Source organism: Balaenoptera borealis, assembly GCF_965194805.1.
Source record: "Balaenoptera borealis genome assembly, chromosome: 19".
NCBI classification, from domain to species: domain Eukaryota; kingdom Metazoa; phylum Chordata; class Mammalia; order Artiodactyla; family Balaenopteridae; genus Balaenoptera; species Balaenoptera borealis.
The window spans coordinates 3,337,665-3,348,659 of NC_138878.1; the positions used below are offsets into that span (position 1 = coordinate 3,337,665).

General features: G+C 48.0%; 1 pseudogene across 1 annotated transcript; it reads left to right on the plus strand.

The window, feature by feature from the left end:
- Nucleotides 1–3,281: 3,281 nt before the first annotated feature.
- LOC309616383 (non-histone chromosomal protein HMG-14 pseudogene) lies at nt 3,282–10,740 on the plus strand (annotated as a pseudogene). Its single transcript has one exon. The product of its transcript is annotated as a non-histone chromosomal protein HMG-14 pseudogene (transcript).
- The last annotated feature ends 255 nt before the right edge of the window (nt 10,741–10,995 follow it).

The following is a 10,995-nucleotide window of genomic DNA, read 5'->3' on the forward strand; positions in this document are numbered from 1 at the left end:
CCTGTCAGTACCCAAGGCCCTGCGGGCAGTCTGAGGGGCAAAAGCCCACAGCACCAGAAATTCCTAGGAAGGGCTTTTCCCAACACTTCTTTAAGTGTGAGAGTAACAGGATTCAAAAGAAACTGATGTGAAAGGAAACTGAATGATGGGGCACCACTTCCCATCAGCGGGACCGACCATACCAGAAAACCGGGGGAGTCCCCAGGGCTGCCTGAGTCACAGATGTGGTCCATAAAAGGCACTGAGAAGACACCTGTCAGGAGCAACCCACAGCACAGACAGAAACTTGGCCTTCAACTCTCCTGGCTCCTGGCTTTTTTTTCCTATTGCCTGGCTCAGGGGTAAATTCAAACCAGGCTGGGTCACAATCCCCAGGTCTGAATGAGAAATAACTTCTGAGCTTGTTAAATATCATACATAACTGTGTTCTGGTGTCAGTTGATCTATTACACCCAGAATGTAAGTTTCCTGAGGATTTACACTACCATGCCCGCCCCCCCGTTGGCCATGGTGGCCGCTCAAGCTTGAAGATGATGGTGATGATTGAAGTCTGCCTTCCAGGTAAAGATCTGTGTGGTGAGCTATCTGTTTAGACCACAGTCCCTAGTGGGGGCATCAGCCCTGGGTCAGTGGCCTCAGGGCCCCGTGCTCCCCGCCTACCATGTGTTCATGAGATCAAAGTTAAGGGCAGCCTTGGAGGAAACTACACTGGGGTTTACCTGATACACACGTCCTGGCTGTTCTGGATGTCCGTGAGCGCCACTCCCACCTCCAGACCTGCCCTCTGTCCGCAGTGGGAGGTCCCACCTGCTCCGCCCAAAAGGAAGGGGAACCAGTACCCGCAGAGTGTCACCCTCTCGGCGGGTACCAAGCCTGGCCAAACGCCACCTTTTCTCCTGCCTGTGCTCCGCGGTGGAACGTGGCCGGGGGAGAGCACGCAACAGCTGGCCCGCCTCTCTTTCGTCATGTCCCTGGTCCTCAGCGCACCTTCCTGCTGCCCGGTAACTGGACCCATCTCTCTATCCTGCTCCGCTCTCCTGGAAACCATCGCATACTTTCTCTCTCCTCAAGCCTCCAGCACTCCCTTGATCTTGTTCCTATTTCACTGAGAAAATAGAAGCAACCAGAAGAGGAGACGGGAGCCGAGGTCCGCCTTTACTTGGGGTCTTCACGGAGGGTTTACTTCCCCAGCGCCCAGCTCCCCAGGCCTGGCACTGCCCACAGCACCAGGCCACTTGGGGAGGCCACGATGCTTACCTAAGTGTATGCCCCGACACTGGCTGCAAAGCCCCTGGGGTTAGAATACTGTGTTGGATTTCTTCCTCTCTTATTGGACAGACACACGGCCTGCAAGTGGATAGGAGTGGATCAAAGGAGAAAATTTTCAATTTGAGGATAATTCAACCAACATCCCTTTCTCGGTCCCAGGAGTAGAGCTGTGGACAAGACAGAGTTCCTAAAACAGTGGGGGAGACAGCCCTGAAAACACACATACAGGATTACAACTTGTGCAGATCCTGTGACGGAAAGAAGGGCGGTGGGTGGAGTACAGAAAAGAGACGTGATTATAAGTCTTGAAATGGGGAGAGTATCCTGCCTTATCCAGGTAGGTCCAGTGTCATCACAAGGGTCCTTACAAGAGGACTGCAAGAGGGTCAGAGTCAGGGAAAGAGACTTGATGACAGAAACAGAGTCAGAGAGAGAGAGAAAGAGACATTTGGAGCTGTTATGCTGCTGACTTTGAAGACAGAGGAAGGGGCCACGAGCCTAGGGATGCGGCTGCCTCTGGAAGGTGGAAAGGCCAGGAAATGATTCTCCCCTGGAGCGTCCAGAAGCAGCACAGCCCTCCCCACACCTGCTGTCAGCCCAGTGAGACCCGGGTCAGACTTCTGACTCCAGAGCTGCAGGAAAACAAAGTGGTATGGTAGAACAGACATACCACATTATATTCGTTTCAGGTATACAACAGAATGATTCGATATTTGTACACACTGTGAAATGATCACCGCAAGAAGTCTAGTTAACATCTGTCACCACACATGGCTACAGAATTTTCTTTCTTGTGACGAGAACTTTTACGATCTGCTCTCTTAGCAACTTTCAAATACGCAAGACATTTTGTTAACTAGAGTCCCCGTGCTGTACGTTATATCTCCAGGACTTAAATTTGTGTTGTTTTCAGCCATTAAGTTGGTGGTAATTTGTTACAGCAGCAAGAGGAAACTCATACAGGACCTTAAATGTCAAATCCATTCCTTGAATGATGAAAAAACTGAAAAAGGAAAATCGGGTAATATTACGAGGCAGCAAGGCAACATACACTAGTTGCCAAATCAAATGTACACCTAGTAAGCACACTGACAGTTGAGAGGTCTTCTAATTCCAAGAGTTCAGCAAGAAACGTCTCAGGCTGCTGAGAACAGCTTCTGGAACAAAGGCTCTCCTGCCCCCAAAGCCAGATGCCTTGTGTCCATGATGTCCAACAGCCCCACAAGCCCTGACTGGGGTACAGTCAGGGGCTCGGGTATAACTGCTCTGGTTTTAGCAGGAGCCACGCTCCATGCCTCCTGGAATACTTCGTCACAGATTCTCCAGGGCACTCACCACGAGGAGCGCTATGCAAAGTCAACACTAGGAAACAACTCAACCTAACCATGAAAGATTCTGAGTTCCTACGACCTTTGAGCCAGCGCTGCACAGGTCCTAGTCTGTTACGGAGCACGCTGACTGAGGTCATGTCCTGTCTCCACCACACCAGCCGTGTGCTCCTGCCCCAAAGTCCCCCTGATTGCCCTGAGCCCGTGTCCTCCTCTGCAAACTGCAGACAGAAGCATCCACCTCAAAGAGCTGCTGCGAAGGTGAAAGGAGATGCGTGAAGCAGCCAGGACCCGGCAGGCACTGAAGACGGCGGTTATCATCTGCATCTGTACCTCAACGCAGACGTGCGTGGAGACGCCCACCTCCAACAGGAAGGAGAAAGGAGAATGGTGGGAAGCAAAGGACAGAAAGTCAGAGGATTTTGGTCATGCCTATAACTTAAATGATTAATACTTTTTTTTCCTTTCTTTTCTTTTTTGGCTGCGTTGGGTCTTTGTTGCTGCGCACGGGCTTTCTCTAGTTGTGGCGAGCGGGGGCTACTCTTCGTTGCGGTGCGCGGGCTTCTCATTGCGGTGGCTTCTCTTGTTGTGGAGCACGGGGCCTAGGCACGCGGGCTTCAGTAGTTGTGGCACGTGGGCTCAGCAGTTGCAGCGCTCGGGCTCTAGGATGCACGGGCTTCAGTAGTTGTGGCTTGCGGGCTCTAGAGTGCAGGCTCGTAGTTGTGGCGCACGGGCTTAGTTGCTCCACGGCATGTGGGATCTTCCCAGACCAGGGATCGAACCCGTGTCCCCTGCACTGGCAGGTGGATTCTTAACCACTGCGCCACCAGGTTAAGTCCCCCTTTCTTTCTTTCTTTTTTTTTTTTTTGGCCATGCTGCATGGCTTGTGGGATCTTAGATCCCCGACCAGGGATTGAACCTGGGCCCTCGGCAGTGAGAACACGGCATCCTGACCACTGGACCGCCAGGGAATTCCCAATGATTAGTACTTTTAAGGGCAGCAGGGCTGGATGCAAACTCCACGTAGTTCAGAGGCCAGACCCATGGGGAAACTGGAGGGAAACCCTCCCTTGATTTATACGGACGAGCACAAACACTGAAGTGAGTCACTAACGCAAGAGGCCAATGTTGGCTGCGCGTTCCTCAGGCCATAAACCAGTGACCCCGGGCTCAGCATCTTACGTGAAGGGGTACTTTTAACAGCAGCAGTCCTCACAGAAGGCCCCTGGGTGATTCTGAGGGTTTTGAGAACCACTGCTCTAGGGAAAGTATTTGATTGCTTCTGTGAGAACGGCGCTCCCCAAAATATTGAGCCAGGATCTTTCGATTGGTAGCTCCATAGAAACCCATCTAAACTTGTAGGATTAACATTGACGAAGTATAGGGAGTCGATGGAAAAGAAACCGGCGTTTGGAAGAATTGTCCAAAATAGTTATGTGAACTCAAACAAACATATAGAAAAAGGGCAGCAGTACCAGGTCACTGGGACCTCCCAGTGGTTGGGTCATTCTATTTTTTCCTAGTCCTTCTCCAAACTCTTAACTTCCCCATTGCAGAGTCTCGTTGAGTTGACCTCTCACTTCAGGCTCATTTCCAGAAGTGTTTAGACTCTCTGCTCTGAAAGTCTCTTTCTCTAAAGGCAATATTTAATGATCTCTGTGATCCTTACCTTCTCTGACCAGACAAGGGGATCCACAGAAGCCCTAAGGGCCTCCTGATAGCATCTGACTCCCAAACTGCAGCTGCCATTGAGGGCATGAAGCCTCCATCTCCCCACCTAAATGCATGCCTGTTGTGAAATCTAGGGTGTAGAGGGATGTTCAGAAAATAGCTTCTTGAACGAGGCTTCCTTCCTGTGGCCAACTTCATGTAGACATGTCACAATTGCAGGGAAAAAAAATGAGAGGTTAAAAAAATACACTGGATTTGCTGAAAAAGTTATTTCTTGTAAAAGCATCTCCCTTCCACTTAGGGAGGACATGAACATGCAGATTCCCCTTGGTTTCCTTTATCTGTGAAGGTAAAGAAAACCTCACTTCAGCAAGGGCTCTGGGCCTAAGCCAGCAGCCATCTGCCCAGCCATGGGGTGAAAGTAACTTGGAGGGTCGATCGGACCAACCCCTAGCACGCTCATGGCCTGTCCAGTGGGTTCTGTTTGAACACTTCTCACGACCTCAAAAAAATGGGACGGTTCAGCCTGCAGAACCTGGCTGAGATGTGGGTAGATCTTCCACTTGCATGCAGTTACTCCATTCCTGCCTATAGCCCTTAAAAGGTCTTTCAGTTCAGGTCACTAGTGGTAAACCTCTCTCCGTCTTCATCTGAAATGTCTTTGTGTTGCAGTCCCTCTTGAGTGATGGTTTAGCCTGGTTTAGATTCTAGCTTGACAGTTACTTTCGCTCATCTCTTTGAAGATATTATTCTACTGTGTTCCATTTTAATAAGCATGCTGGGATAACTGGGCATCCATATGGGAAAAAAAAAATGAAACTGGAGCCCTACCTCACACCATATACAAAAAACTCAATTCTGTGTGAATTATAGGCCTACATGTGAAGGCAATAATACAAAGTCTTTAGAATTAATGTAGAAATCTCTCTTCATGAACTTGGAGTAGGGAAGCTTTCCTTAAGACAAAAACAAGTCATTAACCATAAAGGGAAAGATTGATAAATTCAACTCTACTAAAATTTACCCAAAAAAAATGCCATTAAAAATCCACAGATGAGAGAAGATATTTATAATACATGTACCAAACAACTGGTTCAGAACATATAAAGATCTCCTACAAAGCAATAAGGAAATGACAGACACCATAACTGAAAAACTTGAAGACACTTTTTACAAGAAATCCAGAAGGCCCATAAACACATAAAAGCAGGCTCAACCTCATTGGTAATCAGATAAATACAAATTAAAACCATAATGAGGTACAACTATGTATACCCTATGACCTAGAATTCCACATCTAGTATATGCCCGATAGAAATGCAAATACCAGAATACATGTGAAAAAATATATATACACATATATATGTGTCTGTGTGTATGTATATGTGTATATATACAAATGTATATGTATATATAGTAATTTCCAAAGCCTAAGGGAAAACATGTCCATCAGCATTAGAATGGATAAATAAACTGTGGTATATTCATGCAAAGGAATAATATACAGCAATGAAGATCAATCGCCTAGGGCTACATACAACACGGATGAATCCTTAATAGAGTGTTGAGTGAAAGGAGCCAGTCCCACCCCTCCCTCCAAAAAAAAATGCACATGATATGGTTCCACTGGTGTCAGTTTGGAAATAAATGAAAATGGAACATTTAGGGATGCATACACAGGCCAGGGGAGCAGAACGCAAAGTAGGGATCAGATGACCACCGGGACGGTGGCTGTGCCGGGGAGGGAGGGCCTGACAGGAGGGGATACTGCCCAGGGACGCATCGGCGACACATTTATATCTTATGCACTTTTCTGTGAAACATTAACACAATAACAAGGGGAAATTAAGTGTACCTGCTAAAATAATAGGAACGCAATCTGTATCTTCCAAACTAGCAGATTAGAAAACCTGCAGAGGGACTTCCCTGGTGGCGCAGTGGTTAAAAATCCGCCTGCCAATGCAGGGGACACGGGTTCGAGCCCTGGTCCGGAAAGATCCCACATGCCGCGGAGCAACTAAGCCCATATGCCACAACTACTGAGGCTGCGCTCTAGAGCCCGCGAGCCACAACTACTGAGCCCGCGTGCCACAACTACTGAAGCCCGCGCGCCTAGAGCCCGTGCTCTGCAACAAGAGAAGCCACTGCAATGAGAAGCCTGTGCACCGCAATGAAGAGTAGCCCCCGCTCACTGCAACTAGAGAAAGCCCGCGTGCAGCAACAAAGACCCAACGCAGTAAATAAATTTATTTATTTATTTTATAAATAAATAAACAAATAAAATAAAGTTTAGCATGGATTCTTTAAAAAGAAAAAAAAGAAAACCTGGGGAGAGGGGTGCAGAGGGGGATATAAAAAGATTAACAAAACTTAAAGCAAAATGTTGGGGACAAGAATAACACCAAAAGGAGAGTAAACAGAAAGCGCAACCTAAATGCCAGCGAGAAGAGGTTAGCTGAGTGAATTAGGGGCGTCCACTCACTGGGCAGCTGCCCCCTCGATGCCCACTGCACACAACTGAGAGGAAAGGGAGGGTCCCACGCCGAGGCAGTATCACATGCTGTCTTTGTTTAAAATAAATACACGTTAATACGGCTACACACGCGCATCTACAGGTTCTGAGGGACCACTCAGCAAAATGTTAAACAGTGGTTATCTCCGGGTGGTAGAACTGTGGGTCGTTTTTCATTTGTATTTCTAATATTTCTACAATTAAGTCGTGTCACTTAGACTTTTTTAAGACTTTATATTTTAGAGCAGTTGTAGGTTCACAGCAAAATTAAGAGGACGGTAGAGAGAGTTCCCATATACCCCCGTCCCTGTCCCCCCACACACACACAGCCTCCCCGCACTGTCAACATCCCACCAGAGTGGTCCATTCATCACACTTGATGAATCTACATTGACACACCATCAACACCCGAAGTCCACAGTCTACACTGGGGCTCATTCTTGGTGTTGCACATTCTATGGGTCTGGACAAATCTATAAGGATACGTATCCACCATTATAGTATCACACAGAGTATTTCCACTGCCCTAAAAATCCTCTGCGCTCCACCCATTCATCTCTCCCTGCCCCTAATCACTGGCATCCACTGATCTTTTTATTCTCTCCATAGTTTTGCCTCTTCCAGAATGTCACAGAGCTGGAATCATACAGTCTACAGCCTTTTCGGATTGGCTTCTTTCACACAGTAATACGCATTTAAGGTTCCTCCATGTCTTTTCACGGCTTGACAGCGCATTTCTTTTTAGTGCTGAATAGTATTCCATTGTCTGGGCATACCACAGCTTATTCACTCACCTACTTAAAGATATCTCGGTGCTTCCAAATTTTGGCAAGATTGCTTTCTTAAGTAATGGGAGTTAAGTGGGTAACTAAGATGAAGCCATGGTATGGAGATCCTCAAGAGCTGGGCCAAGTTCAGACGTCACACAGTGGGGAGCTACTGAAGATTCTTGAGCAGAGCCGCCATGGGACAAGAGCCGGGTTTGGGGAGGACCCATTCACGGCAGAATTGGGGTGTGGTGGGATCAGAGGCAAGAGCTCAGCCAGAAGGCGCTGAAATAACCCAGAAGGAAGGGAGGGGAGTTTGAGGATGATGCAAAAAGGCCGGGGAGGGGAGGGGGAGTGAGGCCTTCAAATCTTTTAGGACATTTTGTAGCAAAGAAATAATAGAGCACAGTGAGTTTCAGGGGGCTGGGTGGGACCCAGGAGGAGGGAGTGGTCAGGAAGACGACGCTCAGCCTGGGAAACCAGGAGGGGAGGCTTTCCGTCAGTCGGGGTTAACCTCAAGTGCTCCCAGCGCGTGTTAAGACGATGCCCGGGAAAAGCCAGGTGCAGTTCGAGCATCTCTGGGGACGCAGAGAGGCCACTGAGTGAGAGCACTGTCCAGAGTGCATCGCACCCTTCAGCTCTGACGCCTCCCTCGGGCCTTACTACACAGTCCTCCAAGGCGGGAATTACGATTCTCCCCACTCTGCAGAGGAGGACAGGACAGAGAGATCAGGTGACTTGTCCAGGACCAGAAACAGTGGAGGACGTGACTACAATTTGAACTCGGCACCTCCTGTGGGCAAATCCCACTTTGCTCTCCAATTAACTGCTCCCACAGAGATGGTTCCATCTGTGGGGCTGAGGAGCAGAGAGAGGGGGGCAAAGGATCCCATATGAGAGGAGAGGGATGTGGGTGGCAGGCACAGATTGCACCTTCCGGGGATCTGGCCGCCAGGCATGGTGGTGAGTGGACAAAGGACGGAGCAGGTGGTCTCGTAGAAGCCTGTGAGAACACGAACAGGCATCGGGTTCCCTGGGCCTGTGAGGAGGCGCTTCACACACACTGCTCTTTCCTTCCTCAACAGAGCCTGGCACTCAGGATTGCTATCCTTCCTCCCTCTTATAATGGAAGAGTCAGAGGTCCCAAGTGGCACACAAGTCCCAAGATGTAGTAAGGCAAGAGGTCGAGGGCACAGGCTTCAGGGTCAGGCGGACTAGCTTTGAGCCTGGCTCTGTAACTTCCCAGCCTCAGGTTCCCCATCTGTAAGATGGGAACAGCACTGGCAACCTCACAGGCACCTGTTACGTGCTAAAGCGTGCTAGCTGTTATTATGACTACTGCTCTTATTACGTCGTAAGAACTAGCACCTGCACAGAAATGATGGCTTATATTGATCAAGCATTTTCCAGATGTCAGATACTTTGTTAAAAGTTTTCGTAACTCTGAGCCCAGTTTTTTTTTTGAACTCCAGTTCAAGCGCCCTTTCCACGATATTATACCATCTCATTGGAAGAAACAGTCTGTGGAGAGGAAGAAATTGAAGATGCTCAAAAATAAGGTCCTGGCCCCTTGGCCACCGCAGCTCTTGTCCCCGCCGGCACTCTCCGCCGCGTCGCCCGGCAGCCGCAATACGTAGCAGGGTGGCGGGAAGTGGCAGCTTCACCGTCGCCTCGATGCCCGAGAGGAAGCCTGGCCCCACCGAGGGGGCGGCGAAGGAGGAGCCCAAGAGGAGATCGGCGAGCTTGTTAGCTAAACCGGCTCCTGCAGAAGTGGAAACGCGGCCCAAAGAGCCGGCAGGGAAGAATGAATCTTCAGACACAAAAGTGCAAACAAAAGGGAAAAGGGGAGCAAAAGGAAAACAGGCTGAAGTGGCTAACCAGGAGACTAAAGAAGATGAACCTGCAGAAAATGGAGAAACTAAAAACGAGGGCAGCCCAGCCTTTGATGAAACAGGAGAGAAAGAAGCCAAGTCTGATCACTATCACACACCTGGTCATATCAGTGGTCCCTGTGTCTGTTTGCACAATCCAGAAGAATATTTTTATCAACTATTTTGTAAATGCCAGTTTTTTAGGAGCTCTAGAAACATTTTTTAAAAGGAGGGAATCCCCCCCATCCCATTTTTTAAGTGTAAAAAACCAATTTTTTTAAGAGGTGAAATCATTTGCTGGTTGTTTCTTTTTTGGTACAACCAGAAAATAGTAGGATATTGAATGTGGGAGGCTTTGATTGTCTTCGGTGTCAGCTTAACATTCCATAGATGGGGGTAGCTTTTATATCCTATAATACAAAGCATACTAAATGGCAGTTTGGAGTCAGTTGTGCATTTAATGTCTTGAACACTTTTTTTTTTTTTAATTTTTGTTGGAGTGTAGTTGCTTTACAATATTGTGTTAGTCTATACTGTACAGCAAGGTGAATCAGCTATACATATTCATACATCCCCTCTTTTTTGGATTTCCTTCTAATTTAGGTCACCACAGAGCACTGAGTAGAGTTCCCTGTGCTACACAGTAGGTTCTCATCAGTTGTCTATTTTATACATAGTATCAATAGTGTGTATATGTCAATCCCAATCTCCCAGTTCATCCCACCCACCCCGACCCCCAACACTTTAAATTACTTCTCTTCCCATGTTGTTTTTGGTAGAATTTTTCCTAAAGCAAAACACTCACTCCTTGACCTCGGCTCTCCTGGTCAGAATTTTGTGTGCTCTGTAACATCTTTGGTCCTGGTAGTACAGTTCTAGTAACTTTGTTAATGTACTGTGAACGATGGACAATTTGAGTATGTACAGTATATGATATTAAATTGTGAATGAGTGGGACTTATGATGGAACAGCATATCAATATTTGAAGATATTGGTACTTGCTATCCTGTTAAGGAAAATTTGCCTCCAAATTTTAAGCTGTAAAGTCACTGGAATAACTAACTGTTCAGAAAAGAATCACAACTACATGATTTTTTAGATTCTTGGTATGTATGTTAAGAATTGTATATAGGGACTTCCCTGGTGGTGCAGTGGTTCAGAATCCGCCTGCCAATGCAGGCAACACGGGTTCAAGCCCTGGTCCGGGAAAATCCCACATGCCACGGAGCAACTAAGCCCGTGCGCCACAACTACCGAGCCTACGCTCTAGAGCCCGCGAGCCACAACTACTGAAGCCTGCGCGCCTAGAGCCCGTGCTCTGCAACAAAGAGAAGCCACCGCAATGAGAAGCCCGCGCGCTGCAACGAAGAGTCGCCCCCGCTCGCCGCAACTAGAGAAAGCCCGCGCGCAGCAACGAAGACCCAACGCAGCCAAAAATAAATTATTTAATTAATTAACTTTAAAAAAATAAGGTTCTGGCTGAGAGTGAAAGGCAGGAAGAAGGATTGAGCGTAACCAGGATCGCCCTCCTGGGAGTGGGGGGAGGGGGAGGGTGCCGCGTGGCTTGTGGGATCTT